This window comes from Balearica regulorum, chromosome 6 (assembly GCF_011004875.1).
Source record: "Balearica regulorum gibbericeps isolate bBalReg1 chromosome 6, bBalReg1.pri, whole genome shotgun sequence".
NCBI classification, from domain to species: Eukaryota; Metazoa; Chordata; class Aves; order Gruiformes; family Gruidae; genus Balearica; species Balearica regulorum.
In genome coordinates, this window is record NC_046189.1 from 16,217,839 (window position 1) to 16,238,428 (window position 20,590).

Genomic DNA, 20,590 nt, shown 5'->3' on the forward strand with positions numbered 1-20,590 from the left:
CATCCTCCATGTCCTTTGATCGAGTTGCCCTCGGACTCAGCCTAAAAGCTTTCTAGCAAAAGTGCCTAGCGATCTCTGTCTTCACCTTTTCCAACTTGTTGATGTCTTCACCTCTGACACTTTCTTGCCCTGGTTCTTCCTTCACTGTTTATAATGTTTTTTCCTCTGCCACGCTCTGAAGGTCCTTTTCCCCTCACTCCAGCAGGGTGGCAGAGGCTGCAAGTTTTCTTCTACTTTTACAGTGCTCCCTATCTTTGACAGTGTACTTCTGAAATACAGAAATAATCAGCACCTTTATAAAGATCCTGATGGAAAGAGTTTGTTCCTTCTGTCCAAATTAAAACTCTAGAGTGCATCTTTGGCAGAAGCTTGCAGAAGTGTAAGCCGTTAGCTCAAAGTGGTCAAAATCAAACTCTTGATCTCTATCCTTTCCAAAATGCTTTGTTCATTTACTACAGACAACATCATTATTTTTTTTACTGGCATTCAGGCTTACGCATTTCTGATTTCCACTCTTTTCTGCATTATCATACCCAATTTTCATCTAAGTATTGCGCATTTTTCTTGCTTAATGTGTCCAATATAGTATTTACCATTCGTCCAGGGAAAAACAGTAATGGAAAATCCTTATCCCGGGATCTTCACTACTACCACATCTCCTTCTCTAGGTTTTATAAATGTACCTGTGCTCCTGCATTCAGCATTTAGCAGTTACAATCACCTGAATCATTTCCCTGATCACTTTTATGCCACCACTGAGCAGCTCACTTTCCCTCTTGAGTTCCACTGATTCCCTACAAGAATTCTCAGACTAATGGTGGCTATTTATGCTTTCAAGGAAAATTAAGTTTTCTTTGCATATTATGAGTCCCACCCACTCTCACCTCAAAACAGGAACTGATAGAGCTCCATTTACTAGGCTTTTAAATGAGCATTTTCATCCTTTATCCCGCATTGGAGAAATACAACTATCAGCCTCCACAGTGACTTCTAAATCCTCCTCAAAACTGCTGGTTATAGAATTTGAGGAACAGCCTGAGAACATCTAGGTTGCCAGCATGCTGAGGCAAAGACGGTTGCATTCCTTCCTGACACTGTATCTGTTCCTGGGTTTGATTGCTACACCCCAGCTGGGTGTTCCCCAGCGCAACAACCAACTTCTGCTAAGTGTTTGAACGAGGTTTAATGCGGCATAGTCCTAATCCCTGGTGTGGGTTCCTGGGTGCTATGTTAACATCAACACAATATGACAAGAACTGTGGCATACAGTGATTGATTATTGAGTATGAAACAAGAGCTAGACCATGACTGGTATTTGTACGCAAACAGAAAATGTGCTTTACCTACCTTTCCTTGTGGTTCTTCATTCCCACCTACACGAACGGCTGCAGTCTGCCAAGCTGGCAGCAATTATTTCATCTGCTGATGCTCATGTTCATAAACATGAACAGATCCCCTGTGGCCGGAGGCTAGCCCTGCTCCCCAGCAGACCCAACACAAGAGCAGCAGCCCAGCCTCGCTGAGGGTGGCAGCCCTGCTGTGTCCCAAGGCAGCCACTCTCTTGGGTGGTCCCTGAGCCACCAGTGGTCCAAAGAACATCAAAAAGCAATTCGTGAAGTGACAGCAATGAAACACACAGACACAGAGCTTGACAATTCCCATGTGTGTGAGTGAGCAAACAGAACAAATGAGAGGGAGAAAAGACAAAATCAAAGTAAATGGATGTGGAAAAAATTTGCTTTATAGATGTGAGCAGTGTGAACAGTCTGCTTGATGCAGTGTTTGGAACTTTCCTAAAAGTTAGGTTGTTCTTTTTTGAGGAAGACTGAAAGATGCTGCTCTGTGGAACTATCTCAAAGGACACTCAACTGTACATGTGCCTGTAAGCTTTTGTTAATCGAGGTTTCATGGCAAAGTAACGCTAATCACTTGAAGCTTGATAAATGGCATGCAAAGGTCTACTCTTACTCCTGTGGTCAATGGGTCTGAGCACAACCAGGTCAGTTGTTATTTATTACACAGGGCTTGGTCCCACTCCTCCAGAAGTTAAAGAGACTTTCTCTTACTGTTTTCAAAGAAAGAAGGGTTGACTTTTGTAATTGATCTTAATTTTCATTTACAAAGAAGAAATAACTTCAAACAGCTACTGTTTATTTACAATGAATGTATGCAAAATGCTATAAATTAATGTTATATGTGGCTTTAAAGTTTGAGGTATGAGATAAACAAAGTGACACAGAAAATTGGCACACTAGGTATTCTCAAACTCCTGTTTAGATTATCCAAGGAAAAGTGAACTCAGGCTGTCACTCTGTCCTTTACAGCTGATGGAGCCTTCAAAGGCCAGCACACACGGTGGGCCTTCAGTGTTTAGAATACAAAGAATCTGAAGCACCAGTGTGGCAGTTCAAACTACGTTGACATTTTAGTAAGCTATAAAAAAATCTTGTGTGCTACATTATTTTATACCTAAGCTCAGGCTGAGGAAGAGAAAAAAAAATTTCGTGTGTCTGTTATTATGACACCAAGATATTATTCAGTCATGCAATTTCATCTATTTTTTTTTCCCCCTCTAACGTGCATCTCTTTCACAAGTGCTGATGACTAAATCAAAACAAATGAACTGAAGCACTGGCAAAAGTGATGGGTTTATGAAGGTCACATATCTGATCTGGAGCAGATCAGATCATCAGCATATCCAGCAGGTCACCATGGCCTCATAAATGTTTGTGAATGATCATTCAGATACCAAGCAACAAGGATTGACTAATTTTATAAATGTATGCTGGTTGTTACTAACTCTTCTCTTAGCTCTTCGCTACAATACTCGGTCCTCATGGTGAGCCTTTTAAATGACAAATTTTAGGGTTCATGCTTTCTCCACAGTCAAAAGATTCAGTGTTAAACTATCACAATGAAGACTGTATGAGAGCAGCAAAATTCATGCTGAAAATATCTGGCTGCTTTCCATTTTGTTCTCGCACACAGCACTTTCCATTCCATTTTTGCCTCTCACAAGTCGCTTGAAGCAGCGCTGGCTCCATCAGACCAGCATGAAGGAGCTGCTTCAGCACAGGAAGGCTTTTGTCGGTCCTCCCCGGGCTGGCCAGAACATGCACCGGAGACAGAGGTCAGCTTCGCTGTGACTGAAGGGACTGCATCTCCCACTTACAGTAGCCAAAAGAGTAAACAGAGAGGCTTTTGTCACCCTAGGCAACTTCTGCTAGTATGTAAACATCTCATTTTGCTGGTTCCTTCCTTCCCTCGCTAGCCCTCAGACTGCAGAAGTCAGCCAGTCTTCAGAGTTCAAATGAGCAGCAGAAGCCCCTGCAGCCAGCTAAGTGGATGTTCCAGCCTGTAACAACCTCAGCCCAACACTAATTCACCCTGTGGAAAGCCAGAAAACATTTCGCAGCTGATTCAGTGGAGGATGGCTCTTGGTCAAATACCTCAACAACAACTTGAGCAGAAAAACACGCAGAGATGACTTCCACCTTGATAATGAAGCCAGACAGCACCGCAAGGCTCTCCTCCTGCGCAGCTCCATGTGCTGGTCTGGCTGCGCAGCTGGAGGCTGCAACCAGGAGAGGATTAAAGCTTTTTGTTGTTTCATCCCAAGTTTTCATAGCTCAGAGATAGGCTCAGAGCTGTAGAAAAGTGTGCTTGAATTCAACCAATGCAGGCAGATCTTCAAAGGTGCTGTACTTTGACAGGAAACTTGCTAGATGGTCAGAATCACCCCTCAAAAAGCAGCTGTCTGCATTCCAAGCGTTACTGGGCAATATGTTTATTTGCTGGAATTGTTAAACCCTCACTTTTAACACCAGCACTATTTGCAGCCAGGCAGCTGTCTGTCTAACAGTAGATCAAAATCACAGGACTGGCAGAATTGTTCCCTTATGTCAAAGGGTTACAGTAATTCCATCAAATATAGGATCCCATTTTCAAACCTAAATCAGTGGCTCCATAATAACAGAAGCCAATAGCTCTGCTACTGTTCACAAAAATATGTATTAGAACTCACTGGCCTTAAAAGTTTACAGGTACCATTTTCTAAGCATGGCTTCTTTAAATCAAACCATCTTACATTTTCCCAGGCAGCTTCTGTCATTCTTACAATTCACCACATGCTACTCCAGGCTAGTTTCTCTTTCCAGTTTGAGACACTCTGCAGGCTGACTACCTTAAAATAAGCCGTGAGGAAAAAAGCAGGAAAGAGGTTTTGCAGCTAGAAAAGCACATCAGTCCGGACTTGGGAAAGTTGATGCTCAAGACAATATGTAACTATGCTCAATATTTCAACTGCAGCACGTAAGTCTGTTTAGAGGTAGGGACAAGACAAATATTAGTTAGATAGTCTGCTATGTACAAAATAAAACAATGTTATCATCCTGCCTGCCGTAAGTAAACGAAGGGAAAGGTTAAGGACAATTAGGTAAATCTTAACTTTCATAAGAAGTCTTAACTTCAGCAGTCTAAAATACATGCCATCATTCAACATAAATTATGGATCAAGCATAGAATTAGGTTGCAGGGTGTGCTTTATGCCAGAGATTCAATTATATAAAAATAATGGTCTTTTCATAGCCTTTAGATCAATGAGCATTTACAAAAATGATCCTCCTCTTGTCTCCAGGAATAAATGCTTTGTTCACAGGTACTATTCCTTTTGCTGAGAATTAAAAAAAAAAAAAAAAAGAGTTCTGCTTCCAATATGTTAACATATTAAATGGTGATTTATATATGAGAAAGGAAATTGAGTCTCATACCAATTTAATTTCCTCTAATCTGTTCCTGCTAATAGTGGCAACCAAAAACGTTTTCTCTTTTTTTATTTTTCCCTCACCAGTTCATAATGGGAAATCACTGACCTGCTCCCTCAGCCACTACAGCACAGTTATTCAAGCCTTTATAATTTCTAATGAAAATTAGAAATGCATTCTTCTCCAGAACTGCTGTTGAGCCTGCACAAACCAGTCTTCAAAGAAATGCATAAGCATTTCTAAGGGATTTTACTTCAATTAATTATTGGGGAAAATACTGTATTAAGAGAACCTGAACTGGAGTAGCCTGAGCTCTTTGGATGTTAGGTGGGCTGAGACTTGTACCCTGCTGGGATGTATGGTAGGTAGGGTTGCCAAGATATGGAAAAGTACACTGTGACAGAACAGAAGCATTGCTTTTTTTTCATGCCATATATTTTAACTTCAAATTAAATTGCTTCCATTTGAACGGCAACTTCCATTAGGGTTTAAAAAATTTATTGGCTGGCAGAGGTCGATTTATGGTGGGGACAGATGAAGCAGTATATCTCTGCTGAACAATGTGCAATGAAGGTAGTGTGTGGCTCGGATGCTGGGGAGGGCTGCGACAGCCGACCCAGCGCGGGGTGAACCCTCCACACGCTGCTGTTCTGGTAGTGCAAGTGACAGAAACAAAGTGAAAAAGGAAACTGCTGCTTAACTGCAAACTTTTGAGCAGTAAGAACAAAGCATAGCATTTTTACCAGTGCTTTGCTTACAATGGTTTGCTCCCAAATCAAAAGAAATATGTGATATAAACTCCAACTAGTAAAGCAGGAGAATGAAATCTTATAAGCAAAATAACCTCTCAATGTGTGGCAGAACCACTGAAAACAATAACGATCACCTTTTCACTCCCCAGCCTGGCCCCTCCACAAATGGGGTTTTTTTGAGAAGATAATTGTGTAGGTTCCCTTTAAAAACAAACAAACAAACAAACAGCAATGTAAAAAATAAATTTACCCAAATAAAAGAATAAGTTCATTCCCTTTGTGAAAACAAATATTTGTCCCAGCATAATTTGTGTTTGGTTGGGTCTCTGGATGGCAAGGAAGGGGTTTTTTTATTCCCAGGGGCAGTTATAGATGTAAACTTTAATCACGTGAATAGGCTTCTCATCCTATCAGGTCTGTGGGTACTGCTCAGGCAAGCCTTTGCACCGCACAACAGCGGCAGGTCACACCCCTTTGGGCAGGGAAGGCTTACTCAGAAAGCTTCTCTGCAAAACTTAACTAACCTGTGTAGGAAAAAATGTTTTTATGTCCTAAACATGCATAGAATTCTGTTAACTATAGAAGGTAAGTTTAAAAAGGAATGTAGAAGGAATAAGGGGATATTAATATAAATGCAATATTAAACCCCACGGCAGACTTGAGGAGATATGAGACCTACAAGACCCCATCCAGACTGGATGTGCCAGGTATTTGACAGCTGTGATTGAATTCTCATACAAGGACCAGCAGTTAAATTTAGGTCCAGTCACAGGTTGCATGTAGACAGAATCTGGGATCAGATTTCACCAAGATTTTACTTATGGGCCTTTTGCTAGAATATATAATTGGAAATGCTCATCCTGAGTTACACGGGGCCGATACCACCACAGTCGCACTAGTTTTGGCCATGCTGCCTGGCAAATGTTTTTGCTCAATGCAGAATTAATTCTTAAACATCAGGGAGGCTTTGTTTTGGTTTTAAGTGCAAAAATATGTGATTGTCCTCCTTGTTGTAATAATGATAAACCCTGTAAAAAGGTAACATGGTCAAATCTATCCTTGCTTTACCACCACTTCCTAGGTCTTTGTTTCCCTTGTTTCCTGCTCACTGCTGCGGCAACATCGGGACTGTCCCTGTGGATGTCCAAGGGCAGCCTGGGTTTGTAGCTAAGCACAGATGCCCACCTACCTTCAGGTACTTTAATACTGAATGCACTTGCCTGTGATTCCTTATGCAGTCAGCAGAGAGAGAGACTTCCAGGCCTTGATTCTTCACTTGGCAGCCTATAGCAAGCCCAGGGTAACTCCATGTCTGACTTGGTTTAAGCAGGATGGATTTAGGCCAGAGCATTTATAAAAATGACAGTAACAGACTTCAATAGGTGAATATTTGCACTTGCTTGGAGCCTTACAATTCTTGTTTGCTTGTGATTAGAAAAAAAAAAAATTCACTATTTGCTTTAGGAGGAAAAAAAGGAAAAAATATTTCACCAAACCATTTAATATTAGCAGTACCAAAACATTTAGTTTTGCCTAGTTTGTTAAACATAAAAATCTAGACATGCTATAGGAAAATTAATTAAATTTTTTATACAAGTTCAAAACACAAAGGAAATTAAGTTTTTTGCATTCAAAACCTTACTGAAAACATTTTACGAAGTATTTTCATCTCCACAACTTCACGAGCCATTTCCGAGCAGCTGTATTTCAGTTTTCTTTAGGCATTCTTATCTGACTTCAACGATAACGGACAGCATTACCCAGCTGGTCTCTTTTTCCTGGACAACTGCACTGTGGCTCTACTTTTTTATATTTTGGATGACATGGGAATTTTTCTGAGGTCATGAAACCTAAACAAAGGAGAAAAAACTTACTCAGGCCACATCCTGAGGGGAGAGAATCCTTGACAGAAAAGGGAGGCTGTAACACTGAGAAGCAGAAGCCTGAATATGTGGTGGGGTGAATGAAGTCCTGCGTGTAACTACTGTGCCGCTTTTGCTGTTTCACAGCTTCTTGTTTCACCCCAAGGCCTGGCATGGTACCCTGAGCGTTCTGTTCAGTTTATATTCTGGATCCATATTTTCTGTTTTTGCTATTCTTTTTGTGGCTATTGTTTCCTGCCGTGGCCTGGGGCAGATACACAACAAGATTTGTTAGTGGTGGATTTAAATCTCTTGCCGAATACTCTGTGCAGCCTGAGATTTTTAGGGCGCAAATGAAAAGCTTTTCAGCGAGTTGTACTTTTTAAAACAAAGACAGGAGCAAAATTTGCTGGCCAGCCAAAAATCCAAGGCCGTGTTTCTCTGTCATACTTCCACGTGCCGTGTGGCTTTCACTTTTAATTAATCCAGTCTGTTTGGTTTCTGTCAGAAGTGTATAAGCTTCTCTGTTAATTTGCTGGTGAATCCCCTACTGAGTTATAATTATAATCTTCATTGTGATCCTTTTTACGATGACAAAGGAGATAGGATTTTGGCATCAGCATAACGTGACATCAGTAATACTGTAAACATTAGAACGAGCACTTCTTTTCCTTTAAGTATTTTATAAACACCTTCAAAATTACCAAAACAATGTGGTGATTAAACAAGTGATTGATAGGTCAGTGTTTACATTAAATTATCCCCATCACAGTTGCTTCATGGGTGGCATATGAATAGCAGGCAATTATCATTTGCTTTATATTACAGGTGCTGTCGCTGTAGTCCTTACGTCCTCGCAGGAATCTGCCAGGAAGAATGAGCTTTTCAGTTTTTGCCACCCCGGTGCCTGTGAGCTGCCAAGATCATCTCAAACAGCTGGAATCCGCTTCAGAAGTCTGAAGCTCAAGATGACGTGAGTCCTTCCCCTCTCCCTCTGCAGCAGGCATTTCACGCTAACCAAAGCAAAGGCTACTACTATATGAGTTACGAATCAAGTCAGCTTAACTGCCTAGGAGCACCGGAGTATTTCTGGACGATTAGAGCTAGTCCCTCTTCTGGTTTTATTAACACCCCCTGGTGATGGAGAGGCTTTTCTCATGTTAAGAGCTAATTTATTTGGGGTTTGCAGCCTGTCCTAATCCTAATTTTTGATTCTGAGATATTTTCCACCTAAGACACAGTATCATCCAGACAAACTGACATTTAAAGAGCTTTCTTGCAGAAACAGGGAACGTACTACCATAAAATAAGATGTCATCCATCAGAATGAAAGGTGAAATTGTCATATGGGCAGCTGCAGGATGAAGTTTTTACTGTGCTTGTCATTACCATGATATGAAAGGTTTGCATTTCAGAAATGGTAAGTATACCGGCTATTGAATCACAGAATTGCTAAAGCTGGAAGGTACTTTCAGAGATTGCCTAGTCCAAACCCCTGCTCAGTGCAGGGTCAGCTGGAGCAGGTTGTCCAGGACTGTATGCAGTCAGATTTTTAATATCTCCAAGGATAGCGAGGGCACAAGCTTTCTAGGCAACTTGTTCCACTGTGTGACCACTCTCACAGAAGGAAAAAAAAAAAAAAAAGGTTTTTTCTTATATTTAAGTTGAATTTCCTGTATTTCAATTTGTGCCCATTGTCTCTTGTCCTCATTTTCTAGCACAGAGAAGTGTAGCCAAGCTAACTGTGCCTGTCATTACTGTTTCATAAGATGTAACTGTATTTAGACATAAAATTGCATCTCTAGTCTGGAAAGTAACTGTGTAGAAGAGGCAGTGTGGGTGGTGGCTAGATTCCCCTAATTTCTAATACCGTTCCAGTGTTCAACATAGGGTTTTCCAAAGAAACCATGCTCCTAACTCCTAAGTGCACACTTACACTGCTGAGCATTTTGCAACCTGAATGTCTACTTTGTTCTCCTAAAAAAAATACATTCTTAGGACAAGAAAAACATGACTAGTTCCTTTCCCTCATAGAAGAGTTTTGTAGGTTTTAAATATGCTCAAAAGCATTGGTGTTGACCTTGTTCCTGCTACAGATCTTCAGATTGAGTAACTTATACGCCCTGTGTGATTCTTCATCATTTCTACCTACTTAACTTCACCACCAAGTCTGAGACTACACAAATATCTTCGGGCGCTGCAATCTCAGCCACCCAGGCTGCTCTGAAGGAGCAGGGATAGCACAGCTCCCCATAGGTTGGTGCAGCTGCTTGTGGAGGCTGACAATTGGTATCAAAGCTGGAGAATAAATATCATGAGGTGCTGCAGCACACCACAACCTCCAAACAGAGACCCTAGGCTTACATGGGGTCCTCACCAACCTGAAACTGAGGTAAGAGACCAGCCTGGGCAGCGAGATGGCCTTGCCCACCAGCCAGCCAGGCAGCCTGGCAGGGTGCTGGGGGCACAGGGGGGGCATGGGGAGCTTGGCCCATGGAGCTGGGCTGCCTCAGCACCAAACCAGCAATGAACCAGCAGGTCCTGTTTGCCTGCTAGCTGGGACTTCTGCTGGAAAGTCCACCCAGATGCAGGCTGATGCCTTTAATGCTTAAGAGATGGCTGGCAACCTCTTAGGTCCTGCTACTGCAACCAGCAGGAAGGGGAGGGGGCAGGGACCCCTGTTAGTCCTAACCAGGAGCTGAACCGTGCCCATTTGCTGGTCAGGGGGCAAGTGGGAAGGAGGACTCCTGCGCCCTGGGATCCGGAAAAACAAAGTGACCCTTTCCCACAAAACAAATTAGAAACATCTGGTGGAAAACGCTTCTCCAAAATTGCCCATGCGCGGTGACTTCAACGGGAGACAGCGAACAGCATTGCTTTGCTGCAAGGAACAATTTTCACAGAGTAAGGGTACAAATCCTTTGAATCAAGGGAGACAAATAAAACGTAGTGATTTATGGTGTTTTGCACAATAATATAGGTGGCTTTTCCCACTTCTAAAAAAAAAAGCCCACAAAACAATTTTATACATAATACTTATGCACAACCAGGGTGCTTCTCTGTTACGCAAACTCAGCAAACCCAAACTCCTAGCTTAGACTTCAGAAGGGGTCTGGGACAGTGTCTCTGCACTGATCTTTTTGGAGAGAAGTGAAGATGAAAAGAGTGAAAGGTTTATGTTGACATCTTTAGTAATAATCTAAATATGAAATGTTTTCACTTTAACTCATTACACTTACTGACAACTGAAAACGCACCAAATTCTTATATTTAAGGTTTTTTTGTACTGCTGACAAATTAAAACCCCATATTAAGAAATCAGTTATTCAACATAAAATGCAGGCACCACAAACTATGTGCATTGCAGTAGATACAACCAGCCTCACTTTGCAGTTGCCATGGGCAGCAAAACATCAGGGGCAAAATCTTTAGTGGCTCTTTATTGTGCGAGTGACTTGAGCTTGCGAGAAACCTACCTCCTCTGGTTTGCCTAAGGCATCAAAATACCCCAGAGCCAGCATCCAGGACAACCAGAATGTAATTACACCATGGAAGCACACTATCTGGCACTCATATTAACAGTCAGAGCTGAAAACAAGTATTGCTCTCAATTTTGCTGGAAAGCACAAACAGTAATCTAGGAGAAAGAGTATCAATTTAATCAATTTCACGGTGGAAAATATAGACAAATTACAGAAAAGACAGTCTCTTCTCTAAAGGCTGAGACACATTCGTATCAGAGTCATAGATTCTGTAAAAATGAGTTTTAACACTATTCTTACTTTTGATCTTGCTAGGAGTGAGTTTGAAGAAAAGTCAGGCTCTAACCCCTTCTGGGATTTGGGGAAAACCGCTGGCATGTAGGTGAAATATAGTAATATCCTAACAGATTTTAGCTGGAAATTATAAATTGCAGTCTGACTTTAATACAATTTCACTCCTTCTCTTATAACCTTTCTTGCCTATTTCCAAAAATTTTCAGCGTGCTGCTTTAGAACAAAGCGTTTAGCAACTCACCAAACTGGTAAGGAACTACACCTACATGTCACCAGGGGGAGCTTGCATGCCAAAAATCCCATTGACTTTTTTTTTTAATAACGACTTTCTTGGGGATTTCAAGGAGATTGAAAGCCGAATTTACATAATTTCTCCTCGTTCCTCAAAGAAAAGGAAGAACCTGCTGCCTACCTTTGCCTTTGGAGGGGGTGGCCAGCCTGTGGGTATGCTGTTATCCTGGGACACTGGCAGCCGCTTGCTCTGCCGCCCCGGTACGGCAGCCCCTCTCTTGGGCGGCGATTTCACTGCCTCCAGCTCGTCTCCGTTCAACTGGCCTCATCTTGAGTGTAATGTCTCAAAGTGGACACAGTCCCAGCTAAGCTGGGTACATGTGCCTGGGTTTCCTGTACCCTACCAGCTGCTCTCCAGGTACAAGTGCAGGTCTGGTGTGTCCAGTGTCCCTGTCACCCAGAAAGGTGCCATTGCTGCGGGTAGCCCACAAACCTGCACCATTTCCAGGGTTTACCAGACACATGTTTACAGGTACTTCTTGCTGTGTGCACAACATACGCACTAAAGGTGCACCTAGAGCTGAGAGCAAATATTTTAGGTTTCTTTTTTTTTTTTGCTTCTGAGTGGTCATTAGATCCTACAACTCCTTTAAGTGCATTCTCAAAATTAGTTACTCATTAGATTGCTTAGAGCCTGCTGACAATCTTCTCTGGCTATAAAAGACCCACGGAATAACATTGGTTCACAGGTTGGGTGAGCATTGAAAAACCTGAAAAATCCTCCCACTCTTGCAAGAAAAATTAGCAGCTACACCAGATGAGAGCTTTTTCAACAACATCCTTCTGGCCCGTGCAGCTCTCAGGAAAATGAATCCCTTTTCAAATCCATATGCTTGCTGCAATATTTCCTGTGTTTTTCTAGTCACATTCACACACATAATTCATGCAAGTGTTCTGTCCTAGCTGCAGGCCTGAAAGGATGTGGTTGAAATCTTCAGGCTGCTCGTGTTCTTGTCTCCATGCCAAAGCTCTGGTGGATGGTTTTGGGAACTCTGTGTTCCTGCTAAACTGGGCAATGTTGCATCCCAAGGGGTGAAGGAAGGGAGAAATTATGGAGGGGAGGAGAACCACATGGCCGCCTTTAGAAAATTTTCACTTTTCAATAAATTCAGACTAATAGACATCCACTTCAAAAGGAAAAAAAAAAATCAAATCATAAAAAAATCAGACAACATCCCTACCACAAGAATCCCAACACAGATGGTCCCTGAGAATCAGAGGCAAGTTTTGTCTTAGCCTTATTTTGGTCTAACCGCAAAAATAATGACCACATTGTTCAGAGACTGAGATATCACAAAGCTAACATGCTGCTTGGATATTCACTTGGGTCAGAGTGAAACCTGATGGTAGAAGTAAAATAACTAATGTCAAGCTACTGCCCCTGGAAGGGCAGCTTGTGGGCAGGAGCTGCTCTGAAGGAAGTCGCTGCCTTTTTGCAAACCTCCCAGCCCTGACCCCAGGAGAAGTGAGTGCAGGTGGCGGGAGCTCTGCTGACAGGCTGCGAGCCTGCGCCTATGTACATGTGCTCGCAAGGACCAGCACAGTTGATGGCGTCTCAGCTGGAAGGTGGTGGGATGATATTGCTGTACCAGTCGCTGCTCAATGCACGGTGGTGCCATTCACGCTGTACAAATTCACTATGAACCTCAGGCTTGCCCGTAGCTTGGCATGCTCTCTTTGGAGAGCTTTGACTTTTTGGGGTGGAGGTTTTTGTAAATGAAATCTGACTTCATAGAGAAGAGACATTAATAGACATAGAGGAACTGTAGAAACACGCAGTTAGATACAAATGCAGGGAAGGCTTTTCTTTTAAGGGTAAATTAAATGAGACACGAGCCCACATAGCATGGAGGCTTTTTAGAAAAATACTGCTTAGAGAGGTACCTCTGTATTTATACACTGTACCTATCTCCTTCTCCAGAAGACCCCAATATAAATTGAGTGATCTCCCCAATGTCTCCCCACATGCCAGCCCCCCCGGCGATGCCGTAGGAGCAGCGTACTTGCCCCAGTAGGGCTGATTGGCGGCATGGAGCCAAGGAGGGGTGAGGACCTGACAAATACACTTGCCTCTGCTGTACGCACGGTCCTGCAGCTCCTGTCCAGGAGCCCAGGATGTCAAATGCCAAACAGCAGCAGCATGTAATCTAGGTCTTCATTTGGTCATCTTGCTTGGGATCAAATTCAGGATTTTAAATGCTTGAGATGAAACAAAGGGGCAATTTTTATTTATTACAATAGGACTCGCTGGAGTCAGCGTCTGCCGTGTGGCTTGGTTGTCAACCTCCAGCGTAAAACATACAGCTAAAGCCAGGAAATAAAATTTAATGCCCTGCCAAATGATGGGCTTCATAAGAACCTTACATCTTCTCCTACAAAAATATTATCTTTTCTTCAAAAACTGTTTCAATTCAGAGCACAACACTGCCAAAATCTCTGGAATTTCACTATAAATATGTCTTATGATATAAAGTAACCAGAACAACACATGTTGCCCTTCCTGGGCTTTCTACTTTATATTTTAAAATAAGTACTAAGTCTTCCACATTCTCTTTCTACAATATTTTATGGTGTTATCTCTTAAAAGGTTGACTTTTTAATGTCATCTGTTACTGCTTAAAAGCAATTAATAATGCTATGATGTTTATACTGCTCTATATTTAGTACAACAGTGCTTAATAACACTATATTGAAGTCATAAATGCCGTGTCACAGACATTTGTAAGATTATCCTCCTGTCATAAAAATAAAGTCATACCCTTAAAAAGAGGCCAGTTTAGTATTCATTGTATGAAGATTAGAAAGAACTATCAGACACGTGGACTTCATGCTGAACCGAAGGAAGTCAGTGGAAATACTCGCCTAGATTTCAGTCTGTGTTGGATCAAGCCCTCACACCTGGTAATTGAGGGACTAATATTAGTGCTTGGCACAATCTTTTCTTTTTCACACACCAGGTAATAGTGGCAGATGACAAGTTATAACACAAACATCCCAGTTTTGCTGTAGAGCAGATGTCAAGCTTAATCTCCACTGAACACCTCGGTCTCTCTAACGGGACTGTGGTATTTATTGCAGCCAAGGCCAGAGCCATTTTGGAGCAGAAGCCGCCAGCTGTGTGAAATGAAACGTATTCAAAGCTGCCAACAGTAAGAAATGAAATACAGACTGCGGTGGCGGCTGCCAACTTTTTGGGCAGTAGCAGAACGGTGGCAGCCAACTGAACTTGAGATGGCAGCAATCTAATGTATCCCATTCACCAACTCAGTGATTCACTAATTAATTTAGCTCGATTTTTTTTTAATTGTATCTACTGTGATCATACTACTGAGCAAGTCTGAGGAAGGAGAGGGGAGGGTAGAGAGAGTGAGAAAAAGAGACCAAGCACTGGAAGGTAGCATCTTGAAAAAGAACAGTACCATAGCCACGAAATTTGTTCAAGGCCATACTATATTACGTGGTGTGGCTGCATCGAGGTGCAGTCTGACTAAGACGTGGGTAAGAATGGTATACAAATGAAGAGAAGAACTAGTTTTGAAACCAAAGCTGCACCTTTCTTTTGTGACCTGGTTAGGCAAAAGGAAAAAACTGTAATGATAGAAGACTGCAGCATGAATTTTCTTTTCCCAGTGCTTCAGAAGGTCCTGGCAGTCATGGGATTTCCACCCATGAAACTAAATGCACTGGTGGCTCTTTGTCACATCACAACACATGAACAAACAAGAGCAGCACACACGAATAATGAGGCAGAGCTTTGCCTTCTGTTACCCAAGAAACAACATATTGAGACAGATCTACCTAAAAGGAATGGATTGAAGAATGGGTGTCACCAGGCTAAGGAAGAGATGCTGCTCCAGGAACACCGCAGCTCTGCTAAGGGATTAGAGGAGGACTTGGCCCCAACCTCAGGGAGGGTGCCTGCTTTTGTGGAACAGTCCTAGCCATCCACCCAGAATTTATCGCAGCCCTTTAGCCCACTGGAAAAGCAAGGAAGTCTGACACACACATTCAGGACTAAAAGGATAGTTGAAAACCATCTCCTCTTGTTCTGGCCTTGTGGTTCATGTGCAGCACAATCACGTTTAAAAAAAAAAGAAAGTTTTATCAACATTGGAGAGATTGGGAAAATGTAATACCCTGAGCCAAAGTGACTTACCCACATAAGAGACATCTGACTGACCACCAGCTCTCTGTGAATTTTGACAAACCTGGGCTTGATGTTTGGAAAACTGTACAAGATGTGCTATATTGTGGCTAACATGCATTTCCTAAAAATTAAATTTAAGCCAGCGTATGAAGCAGAAATCAAAGACACAATGTTTTTCTTTGTAGTATAACATATTTTTCGTTCTTATGCTGACGTATTTAGTAAATGCTAGAAGCTCTTCAGTTTGCCATATAAGAGGGCAGCCTGTAAACTGATAGAAGTTTCTGTAGTCTCTACTTAAGACTTACAAACTTCATTCCTCTGCCACTTGAAGTAAATTTAGCCTGAGATTTTTGTTCCGCAGTGATTCTCGTGGGCTCCAAACTCAGTGCTTACTACACTAACAATAATCCTTTATGTCTCCAGACTCTCTACGTGTTCCTTGTTAACCTTCAGTCACAAAGTAATGAGATGCATCAGACATCATCAAGCTGGCCTAAGGGGTTACAAATTTGGATGACGGCCACATACTGTACTAATTGCTTCTAATAAATTACATATTTCAGGAGGGACATCATGATTTTAATCATTTATTCTGCATGTTGTTTCCTTTGGAGAGAGGAACAAGCAGGCACTAAACAAGCCGAGCATCAGAAATTCATGGCAGAAGCTAGAAAGATTTCATTTAATATCAGCCATCATTGTAAATACTAGAATTATGCATGTATCAAATCCCTGGGTCTGAACACTTTGGGAACAGTCAGTGAGTCCTGGTTGTTTTAATGAGTCAAACCAAAATGATGTCTTTGAACATTCCTTAGATTTATAACAACTCAGATTTAATCCCATTTCAAATGCTGTGGCTGGGGCCTAGCTCAAGAAAAAGTCTTTGTTTCTATGCAAAGAAAAATACATTAAGAGGGGAATTTACAGGATGTATTTCCCAAAAGGCTGAGAGGGAAAACAGTCAAATGTACCTTTCACTTCTGTAGGGAAAGACTTTAATTATGATGGCAGCTAATTGCAAAGGTGGTCCAGCGAACACAGAAAGCTGCAGAACTTTCTTTAAAGCCTGCTGAAATTAGTAGGATCTTGATGCTGATCTAAAAAGCCTCCTGCAGGGTGAACGAGGATGAGTGAAGGTTTCCTAGTTCCCTGACCTTTAGCACACCCACAAAAGCGGACTGAATGAAATCCTCAAACCGCTCGGGAACACACTTCCTTCATGGGGGGAGACCTTGATGGTATTTAAATAACTGCTAGTATTAATAGCAGTAGCTGGTAGATAATGTGGAGACTTGGGAGCTCTAGGGAGCGATGCAGGTTTGGGAACAGCTCAGGCTGTCTTCTGTTTGTCTTTGTAAACCTCGTTTCCTGTCACTTGAGTCTGCATTTCCTTTCAAGGGTAAGCTGATATACCAAACCAAACGCAACTATCTAGGTAAAAGGACATCTACCTCGGTACAGAGTATGCCTTGGGATGGACAGTTGCAGTTGTAGCTCTGAGACTCAAATGTGCTCGTTTGATTTTCTGGTGGTAATGATTTTCTGGTAAAGGAACCACCATTACCTGAGATAAGTGCAATCTGCTTCCGCCGTGGCAGTCTAAGATACCTTCCACTTGGTCCCTCTCTGCCTGGGAGGGTTTTCATCCCATTTTAGAATTCGCTGGCGAGCGTGAGGGGACAAGGGTAAGAATCCAGCAAGGCTTCCGGGGGTCCTCTAACCCACTAACCAGAATAATGAAGATATCTCTAAGGATGCTATTGATGGATGGATGGTTGGATATTTGTGTTAAAACAGTTGAACTACTTTGTACAGAGAAAAAAGACCAAAGGATTTTTCTTTGTTTTCTGATACTAACAAGAACACTGCACTGAGCTGTTATCTGGTTTGTTCTCTGATTCGCTCTCCAGATTACCACTTAAATCAATAGCTCTCACATTGATTTTTCCAGTACGCTGTATTCCAGTAAAAAGAACAATGCTCTGAGATGAGTCAGCTATTTGCTCTGTCTGTAGGGATTCTGGTGCATTTTCGTTTAGGAAAATAAAAGCAGGAGCCAAAGTACACACTCATATATACTAAGAACCTGCCTGTTGCACCATAGCATGACGCTGGCTCTGCAGACACATGGGCTTGCTACAGCTTTGTCCTGGTTTTTCAGCTGGCATAGAGTTAATTTTCAGAAGAAGCTGGGAGGGCACACAGTCAGGACGGCTGACCCAAACTAGCCAAAGGGGTATTTGATACTGCATGACATCATGCTCAGTATATAAGGGGGGAGCTGGCTGGGGAGGAGGGATCGCTGCTCAGGGGCGGGCTGGGCATCAGGTCCCGGGTAGTGAGCAAATTGCATTGTGTATCACCTGCTTTGTGTATTCTTTTATTAGTATGGTGGTTGTTATTTTCCTCTTCCTTTGCTGTACTAGTAAACTGCCCTTATCCCAACTCATGAATTTTACCTTTTGCTTCTGATTTTCCTCCCCATCCCACTGCGGCGAGTGAATGAGCAGCCATGTGGTACTTAGTTGCCGGCTGGGGCTAAACCATGACAAACTTGCTGCAGCAGCTACAGACCTGTCTCAAGCTAGAGCAAGCTGTTGTAAGGATGGAACCAAAATATTTATGTCAATGTTAGACAAATAATAATAATAATACTGTCTTTCAGTTTACATGACTGCTATGGCAGAGGGGAAAAATATGCCCACATTTAACTAAAAAGCTGATCTCCATATATTTGCCCCGACATGTAGAACATCAGCAATACTGCATTTTCATTTATTTCAGAAAGTTTCATGTATTTGCTTATTCCATGAAACATGTACTATAGTCCTGGTACTGTAGCTGGTCATCACTATTGTCTGATATTGCTTCCACTCATTTTAATCATGCTAACAATTTCTGGTTTTGTTTGTAATCACAACATGCAGCTTCTTTTACTCTTGCTTTCTCTCTTACTTAGCCATGAATTCATGAAACCAGCAACCCTTCTCTCACATAGTTTTGTAATTATTCCAAGGAACTTACTTGCAAGAAGTGCAGAAAAAATGTTTTCAATTCAAAGAAGAAATAATAATCTCAAGAGCTACTTGGAGATTTGGAGTCAGGCTGAAGCATGACTCCCCCCACGGTTTCTCTTGACCACCTCTCTGCTGCGGGCGTAGAGCAAAGCTCGTGCCATGGCCCCTCGTCTCTCCCCCAGCTCAGCACACACGGCTGCTGTCTTGGCTCCCAGGCTCTGCACTTGCCCGCAAGCTTGGCTTATTTCTGGGAACTTTGTATTAACAGGAGCTAAAAACTACTAAAATGCAGGAGAAATGTAAGAAATAAAAATGTTAGTCCCTCTTTTCCACTACAATTTCTGTTTCATGGAGATTTATTATCTTCATCTTTGAATGTAAGGTACTGGATTACAGTCTATCCCATCTTCAATGAATAACAGTCCTGGAAGATATGAAGCAGTAAAGTAAAGGAGAGAGGCTCAACATGCAGAATCTCATTCTTTACTGTATTTTGAACATCATACTGTGACTATACTGAAGGAGAAACAGCCCATGGGAAACAAACATGCAAAGCTGAGGGAATAGTGTGTAATTATGATGCCTGTTATTCTGAAAATACTGCTGCATATTGCTATCTTCAACTGCTATAAAACTAGAATCATTACAAAAACTCTGTATTATTCAGTGATGCTCTCATAACATTGTGTATTTCACATTGCTACATGTTTGCTTCCTGATCTCTTAGTCTAAACAAAATAACATTTGTGTTTTCGTAACAATGAAGAGGAAGGAATAATGAACTTTCTATTTCAAGCCATTTTTAAATAAAAAGGATAGTATTTATGGCAGTTACAGTATGGTAAATCTGGAGCAATCCAGCCTGTTTACAGGAAGGGTTATCAACTTCCAGGTGTCCGCCCGTGTATCTGGGGATACTGTGTAGTTTAGGGTGTTAAGGTATCAAGGAGAGGCATTTTGTGCTTTGCTTTGTTCCATTTACAAGATATTTCAAGTTAGTTGTGATCTATCTTGAATCACTTACTTTCCTACTGTTTCCTGGGAATTAAGTTATTGTAGAAGCAAACTATGCCAGGTACCTGCCCAGGTCTCAGCAGGGTATTAAACGTAACACTGAGTAGGCTGCGGTCCTTGGGAAGAGGTATAATGACCTGTTTCACAGAGCAGAGTATTTAGTTTAGGCTTGTACAACACAATCATACAGCAGTGAGATCCATAGGTATTATTGCTGCCCATGCAAAGCTTCTTCCTTCCACAAATTATTATAATTGGCTGTAATAATCTGATTTCCAATATCCAGTACACAAACTTGAGCCCATTTTGACAAATAGATAGTAAGTCTTGTGCAGCACTTGAGTGATGTTTAAACCGTTGCTAAGACAAGAACTAGAGAACTGAAGCTACACAATGAGACACATAGAACTGGCTGATGGGGTAAATTACCTAACGACAGTGGCAGTATTTCACATAGTAAATCAGATATCTTAACTTTTTTGCCAGGTAATAAGTTCTGTTATGCAGAAGAAGTGGAAATTGAGGCTGTTCATTATCTACCAAGAGACACCTGGCAGGATAGCCTTTGGTCTGCCATCTGAAAATGATCCTGCACTGACAAGTGTGCTTCACTGCAAGCATGGGCAAGTCAAATTCTGTTCAGAGTCATTTGAGAAACGAGGCCTAAATATAGTTGTTCTGATCCCAGCTAATATTCCTGCTGCTTTTACATTCATTCCTGAAAAGCATGTAAGCAAGCCCTTTAAACATTTACTGAGATTTCTTATTTCCCCTTGCCTTCACACTTGCTATGATCAGATACCCAGCCCACAACTTTGGCTATTCTCCTTTTCCCAGCTGCCTGGAAAGGGAGGCAGAACACACAGGAGTGATTTAAATGAGAAACAGAGAGCTGTATGGAGCCAGCACCGCCACTAGGTATGTATTCAAGGAGTTCTCTTCAATGTCTGGGATAGAATTAT

At 41.9% G+C, this 20,590-nt stretch overlaps 1 protein-coding gene across 1 annotated transcript in view; it reads right to left on the reverse strand.

Moving 5' to 3' along the window:
• Window positions 1–20,590, reverse strand: part of PPP1R1C (protein phosphatase 1 regulatory inhibitor subunit 1C) — a 54,771-nt gene that overhangs the window by 9,162 nt on the left and 25,019 nt on the right.